This window comes from Tenrec ecaudatus, chromosome 3 (genome assembly GCF_050624435.1).
Source record: "Tenrec ecaudatus isolate mTenEca1 chromosome 3, mTenEca1.hap1, whole genome shotgun sequence".
Taxonomy (NCBI): Eukaryota; Metazoa; Chordata; class Mammalia; order Afrosoricida; family Tenrecidae; genus Tenrec; species Tenrec ecaudatus.
Window position 1 is genome coordinate 38,474,549 of NC_134532.1, and position 7,840 is coordinate 38,482,388.

A 7,840-nucleotide genomic window follows, 5' to 3' on the forward strand; every position below is an offset into this window, starting at 1 on the left:
GGGTGTTCCTAGTAAGAGGTCGCTAATCTTCCTTGCAAGATGCCGGGAGAACCTGCTCTGAGCTGTCTTTCAAGATGTCGTTCATATTTCTTCACGGTGCTGAAAGAAGTCCTACTCTGATCTGCCTTGCAAGATGCCGGTAGACGACCAGCCATGATGTTCCTCGCAAGTTGCTCCAGCCCTTCCCTGCAAGGTGCCAGAGAAGAACCGCAAGATATCCCTGTTACCCTGAACGGGTGCTGAGAGAAGACCTGGTCTGATCTTCCTTTCAAGATGCTTCCATCAGCCTTGCAGGATGCTGATGGAAGACCTGGTGTGATCTGCCATGCCAGATTTTGCGGATCTCCTTACCCAGAGGCTGATACAATACTTGCTGAGATCTTCCTTGCAAGATGTGCCTGGCCTTCTGATCTGCCATGCAAGATATTGCTGACCTTCATTGCAAGATGCTGGTACAAGACCTGCTTTAGCCTTGTTTCAAGTAATCCCTGGTCTTCCTTTAGAGGTGCTGAGACAAGTTCCGCTCTGATCTTTCTGGCAAGATTTTGCTGATCTTCCTTGCAAGATGCTGACCGCAGACCGGCTCTGACCTGCCTTGCAAGATGTCGCCGATCGTCCTTAGAAGATGCTGACATATGACCTGGCCTGATATTGCATGCAAAATATCCCTCGTCTTCCTTAAATCGTGCTGAGATGAGACCTGTCCCGATCTTCTTGCAACCTGCATATGATCTGTCTTGCAAGATGGCGACGGAAGACGTGCTCTGATCTTCCTTGCACGTGTGGATGATCGTGTTTGCACTATAGAAGACCTGCTCTGGTCTTCCTTGCTAAATGCTGAGGATCTTCCTTGCAAGATGCTGATAGGAGAGCTTTTCTGGTCTTTCTGGCCAAGATGTGGCAGATATTCCTTGCAAGATGCTGTGAGGACACCTGGTCTAAGCTACGTAGCAAGATATTTCAGATTCTCGACAGAGGATGCTGATAGAAGACCTGCGCTAATCAACCTTGCAAGACATCACCGATCTGCTGGGCAAGATAGCAGACCTGCTCTGATCTCCCTTGGATGTGACTACTGGTCATCCTTGCAAGATGCTGAGGGCAAGCTGAGGGAGATGTTCCCATGTGCGCGTGCGTCTCTGCCTTCAATGGGTGTGAGCCCAGTTCAGGCATCAGGAGGCTCACAGGTGAGTGAAATTATTCTCCCTCCTGCTCTCTGGAAAATTTTGGGTAGGTATGCATAGGGTTCACTTCTCCTTTTTCACTTCTTATGTTTGCTTCAAAAGTTTTTGGGGGAAAAATAAGACTTTTATCTATATTTCATAATTGCACATCAAGACCAGGGCATATGCAGAATGCTATGCCCTTAGAGAGACATGTTTGGGGGGTCCTGAATGTGTGTGTGTGTGTGTGTGGGTGTGTGCTTGCACATCATATATGGTTGTTTGCGTAGCATGGGTTTTAGCAAACACCTCGACAGTCTGTCAACCAGTGGTCTAGGCCAGGCAAACACAGTGGTAACTTCGCATGTGCTTCTTTACGTATGTTTGTCACACTCACTCTTCTCATAAGGAGGTCTGCATGCTGTCGAGCAGCTCTGGCTCCTTCCTGGTTAATAACTTCACCTCTTCTTACTGAGGAATAGTATGGGTGCTAATTTCATTGCTCAAAGGTTAAATGATTTTTTTAATTATTCATTTTAATATTGGGTTTATATACAGAATAATGTATTTTAAAGATACTGGCTGATTCTCTTGTTGGGTGCACGCAAATGTTGACCCGTGTGTGTGTGTGTATGTGTGTATGGGTGTGTGAGTGTTTCCGTGTGATTGCACATCCACACAAGTGTCCTTGTGTAAATAGGATTTACCAAACACCTTGGATGTCAGTCGACCAGTGGTCTAGGTCACTCAAACACTGTTGTACTTTCTGATATGCCAATTTATATGTGTTTATCAAATTGGTGCTGCTCCTCAGAGCTGTGCAGGCTGTCAAACAACTCAGGCTACCCATTGGCTAACAAATTCACCACCTACTACGCTGCAAAAATTCTGGGTCTGGTTTCATTTCTCACATGATTCAGGATTTTCTTTAATTCTACATTTTAAAATCAGATTAAAGAAAATCAGATTGTTATATTGAAGAATATTATTTAAAGAAATTGGCCAATCATCTTGCCGTGCAAGCTCAAAAGTTAACTTTTGTGTTTGTGTGTGTGTGTGTGTGTGTGTGTGTGTTATTGTATGCTGTAATTCTGAGGAAGACAGACGACTGATGACAAGGAAGGGCCTAACAGACAGGCCCACAAAGAAATTCAGGTGTCGAAAAATATATATACATAGCCAAATCTGATGGTAGGCACAACATGCTGATACTACACACCTAGAATCAGCTGCTGCATGAGATGACCTGAAGAGCTACTTCACACAGTCCCCTTTCTGGAAAATGTTCGCAGCACCACTCCCTAACCCACAGATGATAGGATCTTCCTTGTGAGATGGGATCAATCGGATGTGCCCTTCCTTGAAAACTCCACTGACCTTCCCTGCAACATGCTGATAGAAGGCATGCTCTGATCTGCTTTGCAAAATTGCTGATATATCTATCAAGATGCTGGGAGAAGACCTGGCCACATCTTCCTTGAAAGATGCTTTCGATGTGCCATGCAAGATGGTGAGAGAAGACGTACTAGGGTGTTCCTAGTAAGAGGTCGCTAATCTTCCTTGCAAGATGCCGGGAGAACATGCTCGGAGCTGTCTTTCATATTTCTTCACGGTGCTGAAAGAAGTCCTACTCTGATCTTCCCTGATCTGCCTTGCAAGATATCGGTAGACGACCAGCCATGATGTTCCTCGCAAGTTGCTCCAGCCCTTCCCTGCAAGGTGCCAGAGAAGAACCGCAAGATATCCCTGTTACCCTGAACGGGTGCTGAGAGAAGACCTGGTCTGATCTTCCTTTCAAGATGCTTCCATCAGCCTTGCAGGATGCTGATGGAAGACCTGGTGTGATCTGCCATGCCAGATTTTGCGGATCTCCTTACCCAGAGGCTGATACAATACTTGCTGAGATCTTCCTTGCAAGATGTGCCTGGCCTTCTGATCTGCCATGCAAGATATTGCTGACCTTCATTGCAAGATGCTGATACAAGACCTGCTTTAGCCTCGTTGCAAGTAATCCCTGGTCTTCCTTTAGAGGTGCTGAGGCAAGACCCGCTCTGATCTTTCTGGCAAGATTTTGCTGATCTTCCTTGCAAGATGCTGACCGCAGACCGGCTCTGACCTGCCTTGCAAGATGTCGCCGATCTTCCTAGGAAGATGCTGACAGATGACCTGGCCTGATAATCCATGCAAAATATCCCTCATCTTCCTTAAATTGTGCTGAGATGAGACCTGTCCCGATCTTCTTGCAACCTGCATCTGATCTGCCTTGCAAGATGGCGACGGAAGACGTGCTCTGATCTTCCTTACACGTGTGGATGATAGTGTTTGCACTATAGAAGACCTTCTCTGGTCTTCCTTGCTAAATGCTGAGGATCTTCCTTGCAAGATGCTGATAGGAAAGCTTTTCTGGTCTTTCTGGCCAAGATTTGGCAGATATTCCTTGCAAGATGCTGTTAGGACACCTGGTCTAAGCTACGTAGCAAGATATTGCAGATTCTCGACAGAGGATGCTGATAGAAGACCTGCACTAATTAACTGTGCAAGACATCACCGATCTGCTGGGCAAGATAGCAGACCTGCTCTAATCTCCCTTGGATGTGACTACTGGTCATCCTTGCAAGATGCTGAGGGCAAGCTGAGGGAGATATTCCCATGTGCGCGTGCGTCACCGACTTCAATGAGTCTGAGCCCAGTTCAGGCATCAGGAGGCTCACAGGTGAGTGAAATTATTCTCCCTCCTGCTCTCTAGAAAATTTTGGGTAGGTATGCATAGGGTTCACTTCTCCTTTTTCACTTGTTATGTTCGCTTGAAAAGGTTTGTGGGGAAAAATAGGACTTTTATCTATATTTCATGATTGCACATCAAGACCAGGGCATATGCAGAGGGCTACGCCCTTAGAGAGACATGTTTGGGGGGTCCTGAATGTGTGTTTGTGTGTGTGTGCTTGCACTTCATATACGGTTGTTTGCGTAGCATGGGTTTTAGCAAACACCTCGACAGTCTGTCAACCAGTGGTCTAGGCCAGGCAAACACAGTGGTAACTTCTCATGTGCTTCTTCACGTATGTTTGTCACATCCACCCTGATCATAAGGAGGTCTGCATGCTGTCGAGCAGTTTTGGATCCTCTCTGGTTAAAAACTTCACCTCTTCTTACTGAGGAAATGTATGGGTGCTAATTTCATTGCTCAAAGGCTTCATGATTTTTTAAATTATTCATTTTAATATTGGGTTTATATACAGAATAATGTATTTTAAAAATACTGGCTGATGCTCTTGTTGGGTGAACGCAAATGTTGACCCGTGTGTGTGTGTGTGTGTGTGTATGGGTGTGTGAGTGTTTCCGTGTGATTGCACATCACACAAGAGTCCTTGTGTAACTAGGATTTACCAAACACCTTAGAATTCACTAGACCAGTGGTCTAGGTCACTCAAACACTGTTGTACTTTCTGATATGCCAATTTACATGTGTTTATCAAATTGGTGCTGCTCCTCAGAGCTGTGCAGGCTGTCAAACAACTCAGGCTACACATTGGCTAAGAAATTCACCACCTACTACGCTGCAATAATTCTGGGTCTGGTTTCATTTCTCACATGTTTCAGGATTTTCTTTAATTCTACATTTTAAAATCAGATTAAAGAAAATCAGATTGTTTTATTGAAGAATGTTATTTATAGAAATTGGCCGATTATCTTGCCGTGGAAGCTCAAATGTTAACTTTTGTGTTTGTGTGTGTGTGTGTGTGTGTGTTATTGTATGCTGTAATTCTGAGGAAGACAGACGACTGATGACTAGGAAGGGCCTAACAGACAGGCCGACAAAGAAATTCAGGTGTCGAAAAATATATATACATAGCCAAATCTGATGGTAGGCACAACATGCTGATACTACACACCTAGAAGCAGCTGCTGCATGAGATGACCTGCAGAGCTACTTCACACAGTACCCTTTCTGGAAAATGTTCGCAGCACCACTCCCTAACCCACAGATGATAGGATCTTCCTTGTGAGATGGGATCAATCGGATGTGCGCTTCCTTGAAAACTCCACTGACCTTCCCTGCAACATGCTGATAGAAGGCATGCTCTGATCTGCTTTGCAAAATTGCTGATATATCTATCAAGATGCTGGGAGAAGACCTGGCCACATTTTCCTTGAAAGATGCTTTCGATGTGCCATGCAAGATGGTGAGAGTAGACGTACTAGGGTGTTCCTAGTAAGAGGTCGCTAATCTTCCTTGCAAGATGCCGGGAGAACCTGCTCGGAGCTGTCTTTCAAGATGTCATTCATATTTCTTCACGGTGCTGAAAGAAGTCCTACTCTGATCTTCCCTGATCTGCCTTGCAAGATGCCGGTAGACGACCAGCCATGATGTTCCTCACAAGTTGCTCCAGCCCTTCCCTGCAAGGTGCCAGAGAAGAACCGCAAGATATCTCTGTTACCCTTAACGGGTGCTGAGAGAAGACCTGGTCTGGTCTTCCTTTCAAGATGCTTCCATCAGCCTTACAGGATGCTGATGGAAGACCTGGTTTGATCTGCCATGCCAGATTTTGCGGATCTCCTTACCCAGAGGCTGATACAATACTTGCTGAGATCTTCCTTATAAGATGTGCCTGGCCTTCTGATCTGCCATGCAAAATATTGCTGACCTTCCTTGCAAGATGCTGATACAAGACCTGCTTTAGCCTCGTTGCAAGTAATCCCTGGTCTTCCTTTAGAGGTGCTTAGGCAAGACCTGCTCTGATCTTTCTGGCAAGATTTTGCTGATCTTCCTTGCAAGATGCTGACCGCAAACCGGCTCTGACCTGCCTTGCATGATGTCGCCGATTTTCCTAGGAAGATGCTGACAGGTTACCTGGCCTGATATTCCATGCAAAATATCCCGCGTCTTCCTTAAATCGTGCTGAGATGAGACCAGTCCCGATCTTCTTGCAACCTGCATCTGATCTGGCATGCAAGATGGCGACGGAAAACGTGCTCTGATCTTCCTTGCACGTGTGGATGATCGTGTTTGCAATATAGAAGGCCTGCTCTAGTCTTCCTTGCTAAATGCTGAGGATCTTCCTTGCAAGATGCTGATAGGAAAGCTTCTCTGGTCTTTCTAGCCAAGATGTGGCAGATATTCCTTGCAAGATGCTGAGAGGACACCTGGTCTATGCTACCTAGCAAGATATTGCAGATTGTCCACAGAGGATGCTGATAGAAGACCTGCGCTAATCAACCTTGCAAGACATCACCGATCTGCTGGGCAAGATAGCAGACCTGCTCTGATCTCCCTTGGATGTGACTAGTGGTCATCCTTGCAAGATGCTGAGGGCAAGCTGAGGGAGATGTTCCCATGTGCGCGTCGTATCCGCCTTCAATGGGTCTGAGCCCAGTTCAGGCATCAGGAGGCTCACAGGTGAGTGAAATTATTCTCCCTCCTGCTCTCTAGAAAATTTTGGGTAGGTATGCATAGGGTTCACTTCTCCTTTTTCACTTGTTATGTTCGCTTGAAAAGGTTTGTGGGGAAAAATAGGACTTTTATCTCTATTTCATGATTACACATAAAGACCAGGGCATATGCAGAGGGCTACGCCCTTAGAGAGACATGTTTGCGGGGTCCTGAATGTGTGTTTGTGTGTGTGTGCTTACACATTATATACGGTTGTTTGCGTAGCATGGATTTTAGCAAACACCTCGACAGTCTGTCAACCAGTGGTCTAGGCCAGGCAAACAGAGTGGTAACTTCTCATGTGCTTCTTCACGTATGTTTGTCACACTCACCCTTCTCATAAGGAGGTCTGCATGCTGTCGAGCAGCTCTGGATCCTCTCTGGATAAAAACTTCACCTCTTCTTACTGAGGAAAAGCATGGGTGCTAATTTCATTGCTCAAAGGCTTCATGATTTTTTTAATTATTCATTTTAATATTGGGTTTATATACAGAATAATGTATTTTAAAAATACTGGCTGATGCTCTTGTTGGGTGCACGCAAATGTTGACTCGTGTGTGTGTGTGTGTGTGTGTGTATGGGTGTGTGAGTGTTTCCGTGTGATTGCACATCCACACAAGAGTCCTTGTGTAACTCGAATTTACCAAATACCTTGGAAGTCAGTCGACCAGTGGTCTAGGTCACTCAAACACTGTTGTACTTTCTGATATGCCAATTTACATGTGATTATCAAATTGGTGCTGCTCCTCAGAGCTGTGCAGGCTGTCAAACAACTCAGGCTACACATTGGCTAACAAATTCACCACCTACTACGCTGCAATAATTCTGGGTCTGTTTCATTTCTCACATGTTTCAGGATTTTCTTTAATTCTACATTTTAAAATCAGATTAAAGAAAATCAGATTGTTATATTGAAGAATGTTATTTAAAATAATTGGCCAATTATCTTGCCGTGCAAGCTCAAATGTTAACTTTTGTGTTTGTGTGTGTGTGTGTGTGTGTAATTGTATGCTGTAATTCTGAGGAAGACAGACGACTGATGACTAGGAAGGGCCTAACAGACAGGCCGACAAAGAAATTCAGGTGTCGAAAAATATATATATACATAGCCAAATCTGATGGTAGGCACAACATGCTGATACTACACACCTAGAAGCAGCTGCTCCATGAGATGACCTGCAGAGCTACTTCACACAGTACCCTTTCTGGAAAGTGTTCGCAGCACTACTCCCTAACCCTCAGATGA